Source organism: Haliotis asinina, chromosome 3 (assembly GCF_037392515.1).
Source record: "Haliotis asinina isolate JCU_RB_2024 chromosome 3, JCU_Hal_asi_v2, whole genome shotgun sequence".
In the NCBI taxonomy this organism is placed as follows: domain Eukaryota; kingdom Metazoa; phylum Mollusca; class Gastropoda; order Lepetellida; family Haliotidae; genus Haliotis; species Haliotis asinina.
The window spans coordinates 72,002,049-72,025,994 of record NC_090282.1 but is presented as its reverse complement, the minus strand read 5'-3'; the positions used below and the strand labels follow the sequence as shown (position 1 = coordinate 72,025,994).

The 23,946-nt window shown below is 38.8% G+C and overlaps 1 protein-coding gene across 1 annotated transcript in view; it reads left to right on the top strand.

Moving 5' to 3' along the window:
• Positions 1-23,946, top strand: part of LOC137278407 (growth hormone secretagogue receptor type 1-like) — a 159,322-nt gene that overhangs the window by 93,974 nt on the left and 41,402 nt on the right. The gene's annotated exons all lie outside the window — the stretch shown is intronic.

Genomic DNA, 23,946 nt, shown 5'->3' with positions numbered 1-23,946 from the left:
TTTCTAGAACTTATTTGGGTCGTCTTAAAGGAGGTCATCAGTTGACACCTAAAGGCTGGGAGAGCTGAAATAAGGCTGACCTAAAAGGTGAAAATGGTTATAACTATCTACACTACATGAATAATAGTAGCAGTGCAACTAGCAATTATCAAACAGAACACGTTACATATACATTGTAACAGCACCATCGTGTTTATGGGAGAGTGGTGAAACGTAGAAACCAAAGACTGTGATAGCTGGGATGTTACTCGACCTAAAAGGAAATCTGACTGTTGGCAACTGAAGTAGCCTCTGCTGCCACACGGTTTTGTTGATCTTGTATCTGGAATAGGCATCGATTAGAATAAGCTGTAAATAAACGCGTCACTTTATGCCTCATGTGATCAATCACTAGTTTTTGCCCGGTTACTATAATTAACCAAAGAAGTCATTGGATATTGGATTGCTGCAAGTAATGTAGATAATTTTGCGTTGAATTGTAGTAAATATTGCTTCACTCTTTAGGATGACTGCAATACACGTATGACAAAAGAAACATGATCTAATGTTATTATGTTAATTCTTATGTTAATGCTTTTACTGTGATGTCATAGACACCCATGCTTAACTTATTCATGCTCCAACTGAAGAACTGACACTAAATGGTGAATGTTTGCAAATGACGTCTAAGAGTATCTCCACGTGGACAGATAAGCTGCAAAGACTTAGCTGAAGGCTGGTCCTCTTTTTAATGTCATCTGTGCAGAGATCCGTCCTTACACTTGTCAGTAATCGAACTGTATTTAAACGTGTTTGGTTTCTAATTGTGTCGGCGCTGTGCTCGTTCTGATTTGTAAGCTAGGATCATCACCACATGCTCTCATGCATCCTACACCGAACTGGCACACCGCAATGTGCATGTATGCTTGTGCGTGTGAGCGCGCGCGTCTGTCTGGCACACTGTGTTTAAGGTCAAACATGATCCTTCTTTAAAAGCAAGATTCTGTAAGCAGAGATTTATTACGTCGAGGATATCATTAAATGAATCCGTACATTATCCTAACAATTTCAATCAAAGTTGGTCCCAGAAGACCTTCATTTTAATCTTTGTGAATAGTCAAGGTATTTTCTGTCCCATGTGCCAAAGTTATGACGCTTCCGACACAACATTCACTACCGATACGCTGAATTATGTGACAGGAAAGAACATTACTGAGTAATTAGCAAAAGAAATGGGGAGAAAAGTCGCCTAAACCTCATCACTTGTCATCATAATGTATAATATTTATAACGAACACTCCTTGTTCGACCTTGGCGCCGGTATTTTTTACAGAAAAAAAAAACGAACGATGGCGTGTGGCACCTTCTGCAATACTTCAAATCTGTTATGAATATCTTACAGTGAGATGACCATAACTTATTCATAACCATTTCTAGTCATTGTATACATTGAACTATGAAAATGTCCCCAATATTTTTTTGTGTCTTAACTGACGTCCCGCTCATCTGTCAGTGCTCGATATTTTCAGTTGAACATACTCCAGTTTGTATGATAACGGCGTAATATCGCTTTAGCAATTTAATAAATATGCTCCGAATCAATGTTTCACTTTTTCCCCACTTCGTTCATAAATAATAATTCTAGAATTGTTTTTACATGGCAGCAATCCAAGTAATAACAATGAACATGTCACGTTCCATTCAAGAAGTTCTATTCCAGTTATATTTCATTGCTTTTGGAAAATTAATAATGATGATATTTAGTTAAGGTCATACATTTGTGGGGGATAAATTGTTCATTGTTCACATAACATTGTTGTACATAATGAAGGGTGTAATGAATACAATGTCATATTACACAGTTACAGATATCGACCTTATGTATTTGCACTTGCGACAGTACCCGCGTTATTCGGTAATAGTGGCGATACCAAGCCCTATTCTCACAAACTACTGTTATCATGACCAGTGGAATGTGTGACTGAGTGCATGTTGTTCGAAACCAAACCGCATTTAACATCACAGTTTATCGATGAGTGAGTTCGATTTTACAGCAATATCACGGAGGTCACACATTAGGTGAAGCAATATTGGTCACGGACACTTCATGGATGGGTGACCGAGTTTGGCAGCTTGACTTCTGAGAGTTTCAAGGATTTCATTTATTTGGGGTAACACTTTCTCAGTAAAGTACAAAATCGAGCACCTTTTTGATTGAGTCTCATCCGGGAATCGTACCCGAATCCCCAGAGTCAGGCACCTAATCGCAAGCGCACAAACTCAGCCAGTTTATAGGATAAGTCATATCACTGTTAGTCTTCTAATGCGTCACAAGCAGTTTGAATTAACCTCGTTAATAATGTCTTGGTTCTTTGAGCATGATCGTATTATATTATTATTTTTATATGCAGAGAAGCCATTGGGGTTCCACTATCATGTACGAGCCCTGTTTGTAACTTGGTATTTTCAGTCAACAGAGAAGAAATCTGTCTATAATTAGATGAGAATATCCTCACTTAGCTGGCTTTTAACTACATACTGTAGAAGTATGATTCATTACACGCCGACTGTGAAATACTGCTTGTACTAGAATACCTGATTTCTTGGTGTATTTTTGTTGCTGTAATTCCTCTATTAATCTGGGTATTCGCGAAGCAGTGGTGACTTAATCCTCACCTTCCATACAGGGCTTATCACGATTGTCGTCATTTGGAATTCTCCGATGTCAGATTAGTCGGTTCATATATACGCCATTTCAGTATATCCGAAATGGATACTGTTGTCGGAGAGTGACTATATTCAGTGATAGATCAACTGACAAGTCTTGATAAATGGGTGCCTGAACAGAAAGCGTGAACTATACACAATCGTGCTGAAAAAAATGCCGGCAAAATGTGACACATACAGCAACTTATGCGAGCGTTGGCATCTCGTGTTAACTTCAAGGATGCGATTTAGGAACAGGGATTTTTATGAGATCTATAGATAATCTTTCTTTACGTCTTTTGAAGAACACACGCTTAGGGAATTTATGTTGAACAGCAACATAGTACAGGCATATGTGTCAGCTGTAGGTCCTTAATGACGAGTACTCATGTCGGGAGGATTCAGAAAATAGTCTCTCCTTAAGTAATGCCTTTAGTCTGGCATATTAACTGACCGTTTGTATCCGCAGGCCCTCCGACTTGGTAAAGAGCAGTTGTAAGGTTCGACAGGCGCACAGTCGAAAATTAAGTAAAAGAATGTAAACACATCTTTTATTGAATCCTATCTTGTTGGAAGGATATTCCACAACGATAAAACGTATTTAGCCTGATACACAACTAAGTATGCCAATCCACTAAACCGATTGACTGATTGGAACAGCATCTGGCATTCTCGACTTTGTCTTGAGGATCTACCGGACATGGGAACTAATGAGTAGGAATTAGTCGCCATTTGTGTGTCTGGTCGTGACACTAAGGGGATCCCTGTTACCCAATCGTGTGAAATCGGCGACAGGTAGATAAAGCTGACCTAAACAAGAGCAAGACTGACTGGGTATGTGGAAGTTCTTCCCTAACATTAGACGGAGAGATGGATGACCATGGCGAATGAAAGACGAGCAGACTTCGTTAAAGATCAGCGCTACTTACGTTAGATGAATTGTGGATTAAATTGGAGTTTCACGTTGCACTCTCTTCACCGTTTCTTGTTGCTACCCTTACAAAATACAATACAATTCGTGGGAACTTTTCATTTAGGCGATAAAGGTGCTAACACAGTGACAAAATATCTCATTACAATGGCATTACAATGAGAAGAAGACTGGCTGATGCACACAACAAAGCGACTCTAGTATTCGTATTCGACAGCATGTACCGCCTTTGAGTGGGTGTAAACGACAGATCACCCCCTCACTTGTATCACCTACAGTGACACTTAGTGTCAATCTGATAACGAATTATTCATATCATATAAATTTGAATATTCAGAGACACGATTCACAATGACATGCTAATGTCACTCTGCCCTTGGAATAGCCACACGATATTCGACTGCTTCTGATTTTTCTGGCACATGTATCAATGATAACGTTGCAAGTTGCTCTGCTCAAATGCAATCGGTTTCATCTCGAAAAGTACGTACTTAGAAACAACGAGAGAGCCGTCATTTAACCCAAGTGTTGCTGCGACCTAAGTGGTGAAGTCCTCATGTGATTGATAATTACACAGTTTAATAAATAGCCTTAGCGTTCCAAGGTGTTGAGTACACACTTTTTAACGACCGCAATCTTTTGATCAGTCTCCCTCAAGTTACACTCCTTCAAATCTTAACCCTCCCCGATAATGTGCAAGATCACAGACTAGCCGGCCCCCTTCTGATCAGTGTTCATGTGAAAACTGCACTCTGTCACAAGGGACTCAATAGCCATGTCCACACATACCATCGCCTGTTCATCAGATGTGACTGCGTGTGCTGGCATTGTCTGCAGATCGATGTCTCATTGTCCGTTCCTGTCAGACATCAGATGAAGTTGCCAAGGGAATCAACTTGCCATCATTCTAAGAAGCACCTTTGAACTGCTCACGTTTGTACCATTAAACTCTCAAAACCCAGAGCTCATCAGAATCACCTACTGTCAAATGTACAAAGTGTATCTATTACCCGACCATCAGGATTGGACGTTTGAACTGATATTTGCCAAGCATCATTTAGAGGTATCCAGGAATCTAAGAATGCGACATGACGTCCTGTAGTGAAGTCCTGTAGGGCAGAAAAATTAAAATGGTTCGTTTGTCAGTCAGAACTGCAATAAACAGGGTGTCTAAAAAGATAAAAGTCGTCATTAGGAGAGACAACGACTTATAAAACAATAATTAATCATATTTCTAGAATTATTTCCAATTCATCATGCTGAAGCATTATCACTAAAAGCATTTTTCTAATGAGATATTGTTAAAATAATTGAAATCGAACGCTTGCCATATTAATAAGAAATCTCTACTAAATGAGGAATAGTTAAGAGAAGAGCAACCTTAAACCAAACAAATATGAATGTCACCATACACAATTATTTTCCATAAATTCACAATGATAAATTGTTAATATATATTTATGTAGATTCTGTTTTCAACTTCTGTTTGGAAGCGACCCTTTTATTCATTCAATGTGAACTGAACTGAAATATTATGAAAATAACAAGTAGTTTTAGAAGCTAATTATTGTTCATTGTGTTGTAGTACACATAATATTTGTGGAACCCAGAAGGCTTGAACAAAACACAGACGCTTTATTTTCCTCCCAGAACATCGAAAGACGTCATTTCAAATCATGAAAGTTTTACAAAAGGAACTCACCGCTCTTTCTGCATGAACAGTTCGTGTACATAACGATTCTATTGAAAACTTCACAACAAATATTTATCTTCAAGGAGACGGAAAAAATTGTCAACAGAAAATTCAATAACATGATTTGGTCACATGGACGTTGCAATCGCTTTGTGTCCTCCTGCAATGGCGCCTTGGCTAATAAGGGTAGCCTGGAGGTCAGAGATTCCCCTCGCCACGCCGAGGAACGGGTGGGTAAATTGTGTGAACTGTGTTTCCGTCCGTGAACTTGCTGGTATATTACTAAAAGCGACTCAACATGTCACTCGCTCACTCACCCACTCATCGCTGCAAAGATGTGACATCTCACCTTTTAAAGTATCCCGCCCGAGGTCAGGAAGATATAAACTATACATTCTTAGACGTAATAATAAAGTACAATTCAGTTCGCTAACGTCATAGATACTAATGGGCATTGCGTAGATCTGAATGATATATCAAATCCAAATCTCACACAATTTGTGACGCCCACCAGCTGAGCTAGAACTGGACGCACTGATAAAAGACATGTGATGTTTGTTTGTGTCGTTGATGGATGACGGAATCGAAACGGAGGTTAACGTTGATATGCCATGTCGATTGCATCTGCCGCACACAACACGGTTCATTTAACGACGTGTTTCAGGAACATTCTTAGAATTCTCACTGTTTAGAATTCGGCGCCCTCCGTGCCATCAGCCTCATGGTAACACTTCACCAAAATCTCACCCAAAATAGCTCTCGTAAACATGAAATAAGGTGGCTTTCAGAAACGCCCGATGTGTTGTAATACAGCTCCTTCTTTTGAATCAGTTCATTCGGTATGATCACTATATGAAAGTGTTTGCTAAACACGTGCTTACGATATGATCGTGCTCGTAAATCGACATTGTATTATGACCCGTGAACTTCCAGAGTAGAATTGGTCCTCAGTAACCCATGCCTCTCGTAAGAGACATCTACAGAGATCTGGTGTTCAGGCTCGTTGCCTTTGTTGACAAATGACATTGTATCCGATTTGTCATCCCATCTCATGATGCTCATGCTACTGATCACTTGATTTTCTGGTCCAAACTCGTTTTTCACACACCGCCTCTATACAGCGGCTGAAAACAACACGCCAATCAAGTTTTGACCGGCAACTTCTTTTGATTAACTTGGCCAGATATGTACTTACTGGACACGTTGGTGTGTGTTATGTCTAATAGTTATTAAAGGATATGATTAATATTTCCTTACTCGAAATTATCAATTTATGATTAACAGTCCATATTTATTCAAGTGTTACTTTTATGCAAATGAGAAAACGTCCTGAAACCAGTTACACTATGTAGATGCGGACCCCTAAACACCAAGCTATCTGTGGTGATCCTCGGACATATACTTGGCATAAATGGTAAGCTAAGTTAGCCTCATATAAGTGCGCCCTCACTTTGACGGTTATAATCCACAGACGCTTCAACTGATTTAAATATAGAAATTATACAACTGTTTTATTTCAACATATTGGCCAAAAAGGCTTTAATTCATTCTTGTCGTTATTTTGAGAAAGATGACTGTGTAAATGACATTCGTATTTTCAAAGATATGTTATCGGCCATTCGTTTGGGAAAGACCTTTTCCTATCACCAGGAAAAGATCGCTAACGGAGATTCTAACGGAGATCGCTAACGGAGATGTTTATAATACTCTCGATATCTTAGATAACATCTGGACGGGAATTCTTTTCGGGAAAAGTCGAAAAATAATACACATCCTGAAAAATGTAATATTTCAGATACACTGACGCCCGTGCGAACTGTTTTCGTAATCGCGAATATTCCCGATATTATTGTTTGAAATTTTCCCGCCCCATTATTCAGCAATATTGACTCCGAGACACTGATATTTGACATGAAATCCCTATGTCCAAATGTGTCATTTTCGAAATCTTTCCCCATTCATTACTCAGCTATCAGCAATTCTTACAAAATGACACTTGCACAGCGAATGAACTGCAATAACTTTACAATCTTAAGACATGCACTTTGAATTAAGTTTATTCAATTGTGAGACAGTATGCTCCTTAAAAACGAGATTGCATTGAAAGACTGCATTCCCCTATCTTGGTTGTTCAATATTGGACCAGCTTATCTTGGGGACTTAACAATGGGAAAATGAATCGTTCGTGCCCAGAATGAGAAACGCTTGGGAAGACGGAAATCGTACACCATGTACACGTATGTGGAAGAAAAACATGACCTTTGAGATATCTGCAAAAAACTGAAGTAAAGTGATCACGTTCAGATTGAGAGGATGAGTCAAATAAAGTCTACTCCACACCCTTCAAAAGTAAGAGACAGACGGATGCAAGATAACTTCAGTGAAGGGAGCATGAACTGTCTGATCTGAGGTGGTAACTTCTTGGCCTCAGTCTTCTGTTTGGAACAGTATCCTGCAAATAGTCTGTTCTTGAAACATAGTATTAATTTGTCAGATTCATTATGAAACCCTACCGGAAATTAGGTCCATACAGGCTATGTCAAAAGGGACTATGTCAAAACGTCTTTATTAACAGAGCAATTGAAGGTATATTTGTGCAGGTTAACGCTACATCTCACTGTGTGCGCTCAAACAAAAATGTTGGAAATTATGCAATATACTTTTCAATGCCAAATATTAGAACAAAGATTTCTTGAGGCTGCTAATATCCCATGAAAACAAATCTGTTAAACATGAAATCGAAACAGATCCTTTAGGTTGTTTAGGTTGACTTTGGTGATAGTGTCACTTTGAAGGAAGGTTTGATCACAGCCTCTTGATTTGTTTTGTATGAAAAGTCGCTGTGGTACCTATACTATAATGCACGGATCGTTTACGTGTTATTGACATACTGGAATGTGGTAGAATGTCGTGTGCAGGCTAACAAGCCACGGAACACGTGTCCAAAAACCAGAAATGTTGACCATTGACCCAGGCCAAAGACAATAATACAGGTTCCACTGATCCGAAACCAAACTGTACAAAATCGAGCTGAAACCGTGGCCTAGGCAACTACAGTAAAACATACGGATCAATGTCATGATCCATAAAGAGTTTGTAACGTTACTACTAGTAACTCTATACTTCTTCACAGGCTTACGAATGACAGGGACATATCATGGGACATGACATTAACATCCCCCGAAACTAATACCTGTTATATATGTTTAATTGATTTCCTCCCTTGCACATTTCGTAAACAGTGCGCTTACACGCATCCAAATAACATATAACTGGTACCGTTTGTAACACAAAAGTCAGTGTTCTTAAGATCGGTCAATAACTGACGCAAACCCTTACGGCGTGCAAAAATATTACCTATATGTAAACAGGGAACGTTATACCAATATCAAGTTTCAGGTAAACAATGCCGATCACACATCGCAGGCTTTCTGTTTGTAACAAAATGGCAACGTTATGAAAAATAACCGTCGATGCTTTCTCACGTGTTTCAAGGAGTAATCATATTTACAAAGCCTTCAACAATTCATTCCCAATCACATATAAAGTCCTAAATCAATTCATGACATACTTCACTCAAATCTAGTTCTATAACTAAGATCTTACATTTGTTCAATTCAGTAAGTCAACTTGGTCTGTGTGTGCACATGGCCGAGGCGTTGGGGACAAGTGTTTTGTCTCAGTATTAAAGTTTACTGAGCAGAGATCGGTACACGCCTACGATTGTACTGTAAAGAATTGAAAGGGCTTTCGAGGAGACTTTCCTGAAGCTTTAATACTGGAAGCAGACTGATTGATCTGAATTAGTAAATCTGCCTCAATGAAATGTCTGTTATTGCCAATATTTACATATCTGTAAGAGCTACCGCCAACATATCCTGACCCTTTCTTCCAGCAGTGATTATCTGTCCTTGAAAATATGATGGTCGCCAACTTTTAGAGTCCTAGGGTGGTTGATGAAGACATTTTTTGTCATTGTGTAGAGTATACATTAAGTATGAAGTAAATGTTTAAATTGGCTATACCAAATAACTGCTTCATAATTTATATCCGCTCCTATCTATTTGAACCGTTCTTGTTTCAGAAGTGAGAGAGTGAGATCATATTTAACGTCACATCGGCATTATGTCAGCAGCATCGTGACGAAAACAATTTACACAATAAATATGAAATCGTTTTCAAGAATAAGCCTGTCGACAATGGATAGTAAAATACTAGGGTATCGCAGATGTGGATGTAAAACTAGCATGGAAAGCTGAAACATTGTAAAGGCAGGACACCATACTAGGGACCATGGGGGATTTACAGTATATTTGCTTCCTGCATAGGCCCCACCTGGAGTTACACCATCCCTTCAGCTGTTAGCAACGTAGACACATGTAGCCATGCCCTAAAGAACATATATACCACGACTAAAAACGTGAAAGGTTTAAATTGACTTTTACTGCTTTGAACTTACGTACCCTCTCAGGAGGAGAATAATGTTACAATATTCAACCCCCTCTGAGGGTACAGCCGCTAACGATCTCTGCTAGTAACCATTTTGTCACAGATTTGCTGAGGGTTGCCTTAGCAGCAAGATCGGCCATTGTATTCTCAGAAATGCCAACGTGATTACCGTTGTTTGGTAACCAACAAAAGACGATATCGTATTGGCAGTAGCAAGATCATTATATAATACAATGATTTTTTATTAAATGTGGATGTTCACATGATGCGTCTTTAATCGCCTGGATTCAAGAAAGAGAGTCTGAATAGATTATACACTGTCTATGTTTAGGATGTCTGTCAATATATTTGAGAGCGGTTAATATGGCGTTTGTATCAGCTGTGAAAATAAAGCTGTTATCCGGTAATGTAGAAGATATTGTTCTGGATCTAATGACAGTGGCACAAGCAACTACGCCACCGTCCTTGGACCCATCTGTAAATAACAATTTGTATGAACTATAGTTACTTTTCATTGATTATATTCTTGGTTATATTGTAATTAATTTGTTTCCGATTTCTTAAATGTTGCCAGTCTTAAGTCATCTTCAGGTCTAACTAAGGAGGTGAAAAAGTAAGAAGGAGATATATTGGCTAGCTCAGTGCCAGCAGCAGAAAGAAAGGTTTTCACTCTTAGTCCCAGAGCCGGAACAAGAGAAGACTTGTATTGTATACATTCTCATAAAGAGGATTAAAACACAACCTCATTATCATATACTATTGTTGTACACTGTACGGACAGGTTTATACGTCGGCTAAGAGACGGCGTGACGGGACTGAAGGCATGATAACAATTCCAACATTCTACAACAGTTGTTCAGTTTTATGCACATTATGAAGAATGTTCTGCAAAAGACATCTTGGAATATTCTGATGTCAAATTCTGTTTATACTTGGTATCAGTATTGGACTGTGTGGTAGAATGCCTGATGGCACGATTTCCAAATATAAGCTGACGGATAACATGACTCAAAGTATCTTTTTTCTCCATTTTTTTGTTTTTCCTCTCACTGCTTTTTGCAACGCTTTACAAGTCTTTAGAGAAAGGCGGCAAACAATTTTTTATTGCCTACAGCATTTTTTTCTGTGAACCTATTGAATTAGTTTTTTCGGAAAACTGAAACCAAAGTCTTTTTTTAACAGTATGTATACACAAAAAATAGCAAAGATGAATATGCGTCAATGCGTAATTGAGTAGCACGTCTACTTGTGATGAAATACACGTTTCTTACACACAAACAAAGACCAGGAAGTGTCTGAGCGGAAGCGGAAGTAATGTGTATGTATTAACGATTAACCTGAAGGATCTATCTTTCATTGTTATGATAACGTTACCCGTATCTTAAATGTATGCTGTTCTTATAATTACCATGTAATTGATAAGAGGCATGATGTGATATTTAATAGAACCTAATCACTTTTTATAAGCTATACTTGACAACTGGTTTGTCAAAATGATTTCAGAAAGGACACCATAGTATTTACCGACTGTCCTTGCATAAAAATACAAACAAAAGAAAACTAGATATCACTCTCAGCGTAGAGAGTTTATTTGCCGATGAACAAAATCTAAAGAGGTGCCTGATACAATAGGTCCAATTACTTTAAGAGTCTTCACATTGCAACTATTCACTTTGAAAAATATGATCGATGTTTCTATCATTGCATCATTTCACTTACGATAAAAAGTACTGTATTGTTACAGCAGTTTTAATGGTTCCGAAACGTTGTCAATTTCCAAAGTCCATTACAGATATGCCATCTTGTAAAAGTATCACAGTTTGAAGAGATAAAATCTTAAGATCACATTGAGTTTTTCATAAGGTGAGGTATTTTCCCATTATATTATCCCCTAACGTCGTGGGGTTTATTGATTTTAGTCGCAAATTTCCAGTACTGCCTCGGGGTAATTATTAATCTTATTTCATTGTGACGGTGTGGACATATGCTGTGATAATCGCCACTGAGCAAAACCTTCCAAGCTGCAGCAATTCAACACAATCACAGACACAGTAACGTAAACTTAATTAACATGCAAAGTTAGAGCTGGTTTTTGACATCACGCAGAGACACATGATTGCGTTCGGAGTCACATTCCAAGGTACTGGTATTTCTGTAGTATATCAGCTTTTCTGAAATTACCAGCTGATCATCATGCCTCTGGTTGTGCATCACTTTTCAGAAAGTATCTGAGCTAAGGTGAAATGACATGAACAACCCCAAGCTATAACGAATAGAACCATCTCCGAATAACACGACCAGTAATAATCATCGATGGATGGCTCGACTTTTAAACTTGCTTAGATTGTTCTAAAAAAAGACAGATATGGTGGTGGCATGTGCACAAAGCCCAGGTCACAAGTCAGGTGAATTTAATCACCATCGAGCTCGGACTGTCCTTGGATTGGTGGCCGTTTTTGGCAGCTTGACTCCTGGGAGTTTCTAGGACTTCAGTCCTGCCCCACAACGAAGCACATAACACATGTGGTCTCACACTAGGCCAGTGAGTTTGCTCAAAATTGCCTCTGTTCACCTAGGAGGGGACCCGATGGAATAAGTCGTGTAACCATTAACCTTCTAGCGCCTAACAGACAGCTTGGGTTAATCGGGGTAATAGTAACCAGATTGTATGGGCGCATCGAGCATGCATTGTGCATGGAGTAATGAGCATGATAAATGGACTATTAATATTATTATTATATAATGTTCTGGTGTGTTTTTTATCTTATTGAAAAAGTCACATACATTTTCACATTTGTCAGCATTATTTGCATTCAGGCTTGTTAATATAATAATTTGGTTAACACAAAAGGACATTGATAACCAATCTGAAGCTATGAAGGTACATATTGATCATGTCACAGAAATCACGTGTCAAAGCTTTTTACTTTCCTTTTTGTGGTCTGTTCTGAATCTGACGGACGCGCGCATGGTGTCACAGTTGTGATGACTTTGATTCGATATGTTTCCTTCGAGCCAGACAAAACAAATCTGTCATGTGATGATTTTTTAATATCTTTTCTAATGTTGGAAGTGATGACTTTATTCGATGTCATTTGCAATACAGTTTCCTTGAGGGACCATTGCAAAACAGGGACACATATTCGTTTATTTCTGTATTTCAATATTTTGTTGTAACTTGGGTCCTCTTAGTAATATATCCTTAAGTTTGGTGCAAAGAGCACCAAAGTTACACATCACTTACATATCCCTCCATGTGTTACAAACACTGACTGGCTCCTCTTTGCCTTTATCCCAGAATGCAAGAGAACCAATAAATGAAACCCTAGTTCGTCGAGTTTCCTAAGCGCTGGGGTTCATTTCATAACGCTCTGTACCTCATAAACACATAAGCAACCCATCCGAACTCCTGCATATTGTTGACGATATGTATAAGTTTTGATTCCATTGTCTACAAACAATGTGATAATAAACCCTGCATTGATCCCGTTTAGAGGACGGATATTTTAACCCGTTTTTCACACACCTTCAATGCTTTCTTCAGAAACATTTAATCTGAAGTTAACGTAGATAATTTGGGGGAGTAGCACGTAGAAACCAATTTTTGTACCAATAGGACCAATGGTATCATCACTAAACACATACACTCAGACATACCCACGCACACACACATTAACACAGATATGCATGGGCACACTCTCTTACAGGGACAAAAACAAATAACTCTCTTTGAAAATACGCTAATCCAAATGAAAAACTTTTGTTATCTTCATAAATAAGATACTGCACTTCACTATTTCCAGACATGTTCACACAATGACATCATAATTATCTTAAAAAATAATAAAACGACGTCTAATTAATCCATATTTAACGGCGTTAGTCACTAGTTTAGTTCACGACGACTGCAGGGCATGTAATTTCGGCTGTGAATTTATTCATATGGCGTAACGGAAACTCGCAGACCCATCACATCAGGATTCGCCACATGTTTTCAGACGATGAAAAAATCCCCACACGTACTTCACATCAAAAGTTCACTTTCAGCTTTAAACACAAAACAATCCCAAATTTAATCAACTCGCCTTGGTAGTGGATGCCAACTGGCGATTGGATGTATTCCCTAGACAGCAACAACAGTGTTGAGATTAAAGTGATGGCGATGGACGGGAAAGATTTAACAGGTAGCACAGAGCCTCTCGATGTGTAGTACCTCGATTATAGGCCAAGCGCCACACACTCCCTGTTCCCTGTAACATTAGTCAGAATGAGTGAGTTGCGTTAACGGCATTTATCATGGTGTGTCACTTTGGCGTAGAAAGACGTAGCAAGCCTTAAACATTAACCACGTTCGTGAAGCCAACGAACACATCATTTCCAAAAGCAGTCTGCTGTCATAAAATCTGCTGATTTTCCAGTTTATGGATGATGCCCATATAATTACATCACCAATAGAGTGAGATGTGTTCGCTTCGTAATGACAAAGGCATTGACATTATATTGGATTATTGTAATTAATTTTTAGTACCCATAGATCATCTTTAATGGCGGAGCAACAGCCTCAACTGGTTGCGTGAAGGCGTATGTCTGAATGCTTAACTCCCATACATATAACCAGATGACTTAAGGGCAGCAGTATGTCTACGTAGTATACATATATATCGCGTTGTACTATCTGTTCGACCATTCTGTACTTTCTGAGTGGTTTTACGTTTCTGGAAACGTCATGACAAAAAATATGTGTGACGGAGTCTGATGCAACACACGAGTAAGCGGCAATACATGCTTATTATTGGAACAGAACAATGGATTCGAGTTGATAAAATTTAATGTGTCGTGTCACGAATCAGTTGAAGTTGTGCAACGTCGAGCTCCTGCACCATGGCAGCTTGACTCCTGAGAGTTCCGGACTTCCGTCCCGCCCCACAACGAAGCACATGTGATACACCTGGTCTCACCCTAGGCAAGTAAATGTGTTCAAAACTGCCTCTGTCCCCCCCTGTAGGAAATCGCCTGGATACCCGTTTGGATAAAGTCATGTGACTATAACATTCTGACGTCTGACAGGCAGCTTGGGCCACTCGGGGTAATCATGCTTCCTTCGTTTGGCTTTTGGAGACCGTCCGTTATGAGATGACTTTTTATTATTAATTATTTCGGGAGATACCGAACACAGAGAATACGAACTTTCGTTGAACTGAAAGTACATATTTTTTGTCATTGTGTGCTTGTTGTTCTCTTTAACAGAAAGTTTGAATAAATATATACTTATGGGCACATAGACACGATATTTAATAAACAGCGTACTTGAAATATTGCCATGCAGATACATCAATTGATTTAACATCAGTGGGAAGCAGTTCTATGTTTCTGTTCTGTTAAGTCGGGAATTCAATCCAGTTAAGAAAGATCGATTTATATAAACAAACCTTTGGTAGAAAGGGTGGACGAACATCAGCTGTTTAGCATTTAAACATGGCTTAATCAGTCAATAAGATACTAGAAGTATTCTACAGTCATTGAGCAGTGGTGACAGTTGTGTGGTGTACAACGAGTGATGAGTTACGTGAAAAACAAGGCATTCTAGCAACAGTAATGCATGTTGCTGTAACATATTATAGGACAAGGAAGTCTGCATCCTTAAAAAGATACTAGTGGATAGATGTCGGTGTTTATCAACACCGTAACATTTAGCTACCACTGTGGTTCTGAAATCGATTGATCATGGAGACAATTGTTCCTTATTGTCACCCTGTAATGGTTGTCCTATGCTTTGGGGTGTATATTCATGTTAATAGATTTCAGTCCTTCGTGACACACAGCCCATGAATACAGACACATTAGCAAAGATTGACCGATAATAGAAATATATTTGATTGGAGATGTCATCTTTACCTTCAAAAGATGACGGATAAAACATATTGACATGCTTAAATGCCGTTACTTTATTGATTGTTTGAAAAGGAAGTTATTTGTTAACATTTACATGAATTAACCCGTGCACGCTTAGGTGGGGCTTTAGCTGAATTGAATGGTCATGTTGTTGTTAGTTTGGGACAAAGACAATATCCTCTTGACTCTGCGTGTTGCATTAGAGCTGCCGTGCAACATAATACCTCGTTCCATGTAAATTGTGCTTTCGTGACCACATGCATATGAAAGTAGTTTGTATTCAATGTAGTAAAGTAATCAAATTGTATTGGGGAATGCTCAAATTAGACTATTGTTTATTGAAATAGAAGCGACAAAATCATTTCCACATCCAGAAGCAATTTCTGCTGAAAGCAAACTCAATTGTACAAACTACATAATGATTATGTATTTGTTTCAGCAGTATTACAGATGTACGATGCTTTTTGCAAACAAATCGAGTCTCGAACAGACAATCCAGTGATTGTAATAATGCAAAACAAATTCCATGTATAAAACGAACAGATGACATTAATTATAGACCTTTTAACAAAACGAATGGATATAACTCTTGTGTTGCTATGAACAGGATATTGTAAACAGTCTATCGAATTCAGATGATTCAGATGTTTTACTGACAGCACGACTTTCGGCTAATTATAAGCTCGACTATCATTAAGGAATGGAAGACTTTGCTTAAACTTTCCGGAATGAAATGTGAACATATATTCATTTCAAGCTGGTATGAACTTCTCAACAGACTTGGAACAGAACTTGGAAGGGTACTTATAGCTTAACATCAGTCATGTGTTTCAAAGCTCGATGTGGTTTCGAATCCAGGTTTGTCCATACCATACAACTTCTCTTGTGATGACTTGCTTTACTTCGGGCTCTTTAAAACCATTCATGCTATGCCACATTAAAGCGGGATAGGCCTGATGCGATTTAGGTGCTGGGCGGGTTTCCGTTTGGTGAAGCAACTAATAAACGTTCAGTATCAATATTGAAGAAACTATTTCTTATCTGTGTGAAATGTGCATACAAAGTAGCAACGTCCCAATGAAAATAGATTAGCATGAGGAAGACTGACACAACTAACCATTTTCAATACCGATATCAGCAAAAAGGTATTCTTCAACGCTAGGATGCACTGGCTCCTTGATTGGTTAACTGACTTGGCAAACAGGTGTAATGAGGTAGGTAATCTTATTAAATCTTGCCATCCCCGAAACCATCCAGCCCTGGAGGCCATGCAGTGTTTCTAAACAGCGGTTAAATGAATTTTGTGTTTTTGTCCCTGCAGGATGCATTGTTTGTTTTTTTCTTGTCGTGACATCCTCTAGTCGTACTTACGCTTGGTGTAAATATACCACCCTCTGCGTTTTCTTAAGGTTGTAACTTCTTAATACTTTGAAATGTGTTCATGTTCTACCTGCGTTGTCTCCTATTTCTAGTTCAACTAAAGTTGATATTTAAACCAAAAGTTCTTTCTATAAATGATGTAATCACTTGTCTGGTTAGCTATTCTCGACACATTCGTACTACGTACGAGCTTCTTAAGCCCATTCTTAACACGTTGGCTACGATCAAAGACAAGAATTCTAACGGTTATGAACGTTTCAAAAATATGCGCCCTGGATCTTATGAGTGGCTGCATGATTTGAATAATCGGAAGCACTAGTCATCACATTTGTGATTGTTTGGGTGGTCCTGATAAAATTGTTGCTAGCAATGGATGAAAACAGGCGTTTGACGTTTGTGTATTTCCATTGTTTTATGTTGTGCTGAAGCTACGGAGAGATGTGGATTAACAAGACGCGACATTGGTGCTTTGACATTCCCAAAGGTGAAGAAGTCAGACTATGGACATACCACACACCAGGATCTGCAGAAGGAAGATTTTTTTTACACGGGATTTTGTGGATGAATCCTAAGACTAGATGAAATCTCAACCCTATTTGATTGCTATTCATAATGCCATAGTCGAAAGGTTTCAGTCGATTCTTCTTTCACGGACTGATTATTATTTGTTGATTAGGAGGATTCATCTATACGTCTGTCAATTACTGTCCTTAATTTTGTCTTTAAAATCTCATCAGAAGTCATGCCAATGAACACTGGCAGAGAAACGTCATCTTACTGATTATCGAGCTATCCAATATTCAGTGGTTTTCAAATGACGTTCAGTCGCGTACAATTGATGGAGAGACTATAACATGACAATGCTATACCTCTGAACGTTTTGGCTCAGTCTACAAAGACTATTTCTCTTGCCCAGAGTCAATCAAGTCGATCTACACATGGAGGAAAGGACGTTGTGGGGAATGACGACGGCTAATTTACTGCTTGAATCATACGTTATTCATATAATCCACATTGACAATGCCTCCCGAAATTCAAGCCTCCCTTGAGACCAGCAACATGGTATCTACTTTGTAACTGGTCTAATAATTCCACAGACGAGTTTTAATTACTCTTTTGGCGTGTTAGATCATTAATCTGTCTTACATGGTTAGCATGTGGCAAAATTAAACCGGATTGGGCAGAGGGTAACGACTTATGTTGTCGCCGCCATTGCCTTATTAACCAATGCGCGCGCACACGCACACACACAAACACACACAAACACACACATGCACACACATGCACACACATACACACACATGCACTCTCATATTTGAAGATCCTTAGCATAGATATGATAGATATGATTTCTTCAGTTCTGAGCTGTTACGCACTGACAATATGATCATCACGCGAATGACGTTATATACATATATAAATGTTTGTGCATCTGTTTAACATTTACTTGACGGACTGGGAGAATTGAAGTGTTTTACGCCGCTGCTAGCAAGCACTAAAATGGTATACATATGTATCAACTTTGATAATTAAACAAAAGCAAACTCTTTAAACACGACACTTCTCGTTGGCTAAATCACTTTGTGTGGAAAGGAACAAACGTCATCTACAGTGAGATATCCGCAGGTCCATGTTGTACTGCTAATCCTAACGGACCAGTGTTGAACTGTCATGACATGGGTTACTATAACTGTGGCAGCACTAATGAGTGCTTATAGACCTGTACACTATTCCTCAGAGGAAGAACAACCGATGAAACATAGATTGGAAAAGGGCGCTTTAAATCTTTATAAATGGTACAGAAAGGCCTCATTGAAATCTGTTTGGGCGAGAATACATTGCGAACCAAATCCAATGGATTATATATCAGAATAGCCAAGGGAAGATGAATCTCTCTAAATCCGTTTCTAATGATTAAGAGGTCCCCTGTGATGCATGGCTGACCAATATCCCGTTTGGAGGACATGCTCTCTAAATCTCACCCATTAACTAGTTAATGTGTTCGTGAATCTGGAGCTGAATGATTCTCTTGTGGGAGCTGCACTAACGTTTCTGTAACATTCACACGCCACAGAACGTTAAGTCATCACACAGAGAGCTCTTCGGGACAGACGTATTGGCTGTATCAAACCAAATGTAGCGTACGCGCAGAGGCACTGGGAACTTTGATATTATTTGTTTAGGAAATATTGATAAATGCTGCTAATGTGCATCTGACTGGCTGTTCATCATAGAATATTCCTTAGAGGGACGGGACTGCAGACACCAAGGTCAAATGCCTTTGGGGGCAAGGAAGTCATCGTATTGTCTCCAGAAACAGAATGATTCTGTCTATTCCTTATGTAGTATTCCACCTTACTGATTCGGGATGACACTCTTACAAGATATAAGTGGTATTGCATGTGACCTTCGTTGAGGAACTTATTTTTCTGGAATAAGAATCAGATTGCCTTTCAAAGGGTCACCATATATCACTTGCTATTGCATCTTTGTTGACAGTCTCATCGGAACCGCATACAGTTTTGATATTGTAGACCACGGAATGACAAATACACACCGAATTCGTACAGACGAAACGTTGTCTTATGTCATGTGTTTTCCTTGAGCCTCAGCTTGACTCAACAGTATAGAGAGTAACATTATGAAGAAAATGGTGTCGCCGATGTAGTCATAGCGCGAGTAAGGAGTGTTATATTTAAACGTACCTGTGAGAAATGCAAACAAGTGATTTCAGCAATGATATTTTCGCCCAACGTACTGTTTCAGCAAATATATTGAAGCCCGATTATTCTGTGGCGTTCTGTACTTCACATTCTATAGTTTGTAAATGCCAAACATCAATCGACTCCCTTCTAGCTTCTCCGAATTAATGTGAAGGATCATTTGCTTAATCATTATACTCGACAGCTGCAATGACGACAATACAGAAAATATATAGAAGCTAAAATGCAGTCACCACAGTGGATATGGTTTGGCGTAAATGACTTTTCATTTCCACACAATCTAGACTCAGATATTAGTTCCGATTTTTAGGACAGTGTTCAGAGCATTAAAACTAAGTCAGTTGGTTGCCCAAATCCACACAAGGTGTGTTAGACACATCTGCAGACGCCCTCGTTTCTTAAACAATCAGTGTTGATTGCTTAAGGTGCGCTCAGGTGTCATGGATCTTTTGAGGCAATTGCATTCAGCTACGTCACCTGCCGGGCGCTATTTGTTTTAGGAAAAGATGACACACGCTTGGCTTTTTATGGACTGAATTACCGAACCTTTCTCACCAAATTAGGCAGGAATCTATTTTCGTGAAAGTAATGAGCAGTCACAAAAGAATATACTGTTGGGCAACAACTGGACGAGCGTCACACTGTTTTATATCTGGCAGACACGTACAGCTACTCTCCTGTTATCGAACGATTGTGACAAGAGCGTTGTTGAGCTAGAGGAGTTAAAATGTCATCGTGGACAGATGGGAATTGTAGCCAGACAGGCTTTGGAACCTAAACCACAAATGTATTGAATTATTTTCAATTTAAACTTACATTATTCTTGATTTTATTACTGGAGGAAATACCACGAATGGCACTGACAGGATATTGCTATTTGTTGAAAGATTTAACTTCTGAACAGCATAATAGTTGACATTTATTTCAAAGAAATTAGAGGGCACCCCTCATCTCAATCCTACATTGCGCTTTACATTTAAACGCTTTCATAAAATGCTGTCATCATTTTCTATAAAACTTCTCGACATCTCTCTACAAGTTTGGTCAATATGTGTTCATCAGAATAAGGCTTCAGCACAAACGTTTACAGTCATTGTTCAGTAATTAACACTGTGTGTCACTGGATTGTAACATCCTTAAACGTATACCTTATTCATGAAATCTGATATATTGGATGACGTATCAATTGGAAATCAAAAACAGAATAGTAGTCACGTTTACCTGATGTCACTTTTGATGCATCTCCTGTTAAAAGTTTCTCACCTGATTAATGAGTTTCTGGAACATTATTTTAAGAGATCGGGTTAGAACTGTCCTGTGAACTAGAGATCTAACACCCAGTTTACAGTTTCCATCGGTCAAGCTTTATTGGAGATGGAGAGGAAACCTCACTCCTATGATATGGACACGCAATAGTATTGTAGAGAATGACATACCTTTGGATACATTTAAAATTGTAAGTGATTATGGTTTTATGTCGCTTTTAGCAATATTCTAGCCACATTACGCCGGAGGACACATTGTACTCATGTGGTGAATCGAACTCGGGCCTTCGGCGTGAAGAGCGAACGCTTTACCTACTCGGCTACCGCACCATTCCAATTTCACGTGCATCGATGTCATCACAGTCATGTCATGAAACATGTGCAACATGTGGATGTACTTCACATAGATCTAGATGTATCTATGTGTAATGTATTGTAAGCATTGGCCTTTCGATAACATCCAATTATTTTATCATGAAATGGCCTAATATGTTCTGTTAAGATCATATGTTTAATGACGAAACTCCTGTGCTTCATTTTATACTATTGTGCATCTAAACAATTGCTTGTTTTATACATGAATACGTACTCGTTCAGTGTTAGGTCACGCCAAGTGGCGTGATAAAATGAAACTGGTTATTACACTAAATGCGGCATTGATGAGCCAAAACAAGGATGGGTTAGCTCAGAGTCAGTAAGGTGCGAGGTTCATTCGTAGGACCGTGAACAATGAATTTCTAATAAACGACTGATATGTCATGCGGACCTTCCTCTAAATCAGTCATTTTTGTTCATGCCTGTGTTTCAGATATATACAGAGCATGGTAACTAATTCAATGCTAGTTAAAAAATGGATGTTGTATTTCATACTTTGCAGGAATGTGTGCATTGCTGCACAGAACAATACAATCTTAACCAATATGCACCCACAAACGCAATGTTATATATTTAGCAAATCCGCCTTAGGAAAGACATTCTGGGTAAATCTAAATGTCAGTACACATCTCTTCCTCTGTGCTCGCATTTCAAGGTAATTCGATATGCGTTCTTAGTACAAAGTGGATTACAGACAGAGAATAATACTGTGGTGCAATTCACAAAGGAAGAACTGGTTTTAGTGCAATTGAAGAGATCACTGTCCCATGTAGATCGTATTTCAGTTATTCAAATACTATGAATGCAGAATGTATTCGAGCTCATTTGTTTTACCAGTAAATGTGTTTATATAAAGTAGTGGTATTTTTGTGGTGTAGTATCATCACCACTATATGTGCATATAAATCCTATGGCTATCATGACTATAGGATTGTTGTCAAGGGATTTGTGTCGTTATTATAGTGAAGCGGTTGCTTGGACTAAAAGTAGAAGTAAATTTCATACATATTCTGTCACATTACAAAATATGACATATAAACTATAAACAATGTGGTAGCAGTAGGGGTATTTGAAACTACCATAGAGCTACCTTGAACGCTCTATGTATCTATATGTCATGAGACCGGTTTATATGCATTGAAAAGTAAAGTCTGGCTAAAGATTGTCATCGACTGTTTTCTACTTTCTGTCGTGCAAATAACAGGTCGACACCTTGCGAATGCCTCATTTGTGAGGGGTACCTAAGTTAAACTCCAGCATGGCCGTGAACTAATCTCTGTGGAATAGCGATGGAGAGCCGGAATGAGTCCGGACAGACATGATGTTTCTCTGAACACTAATCCTTATTTATATCAATAAAGTATCACATCTGTCGCCTTCAAAGAGTGTTATTTTCGTTTAAACGCACCTTAAACACACTTTTACATAATCATCGCCTTCATAATTGATTTTAACGAGTGCATATGCGTATTGTACTATAGTTCTTATGAAACAAATTACCATTAAGGGTTTCAAATTGAAGTTTTGCATGTTGGGAATGATTAAATGTCATCTCTCCTCACGCCTAATGTCTGAAGAAGGACCAGCTGTAGGCGTCGAAACAAAACCAACTGTCATTAAACCAACAAGTATAGAATATGGTTCCTTCTGAAAAACGTATTTCTGCTTCATAGACGTAGTGGAAGTTAAGTGATACTAAAAGTACAGATTTATCGCTGCACGGCAAGAACACTTTGGTTTCCATTTCATCACGAAACCGCGCGGTGTTAGTTTTGTTTTTTTATGATTCATGTGTTCTAAAACACTGTATTTTATACTTTAACAAGAGCCACTCCAGACTATAATTACATTGGTTGAAAAACGCATTCTAGAAAGACAGTTGGCTCTCGTAAACACCAATACCACAGCTTCACTTGAGGAAAGGATATGGATATTTGATAGTTGACCATTTGTTGTTTGTATCCGTGTTTTCTTGCCCTTTTATCTTGTGAATGACATTGAGGCAAGAAGATTTACGAAATGGTCGTGAGAGACGGTGAGGAAGATGTTTTCCCTAAATGTATGTCTTCATGCTTCAGGCTGAATGAAGGTGAATTAGTCAGCATCTGTGGTTTTGCCTGGGTTTAAATAACGTCAGTCTTTAAATAACGTCACTGCAAGGAGAGGAGCATCACAAATTTTACCCATGGAGAAATCGATGCTATGGTTTCTTCGAGACAGACTAGTAGCCTACCCTGCTGCACTGGGCAATGTATACTTGGTATTGTTACTAGTTAGAACAGTTACTTGGTGGGTTCGTTTTACGCTTTTAGTAAAATGCCAGCAATATCACGACCGGGACACCAGAAATTGGGCTTCATACATTGTGAACATTTGCGAAATCGAACTCAGGTCTTTGGCCAAGGCGAGCAAACGCGTTAACACTAGCCTATCCCAACACCCCAACCTAAAACAACGTGTGTTCCTTCTGCAATGTACGGATAACTGGTGGTCAGCAAAGCTGCAACCCTGCCTTCAACTGCTTCTTCAGCAAAAACTAGTCACGTAAATGAA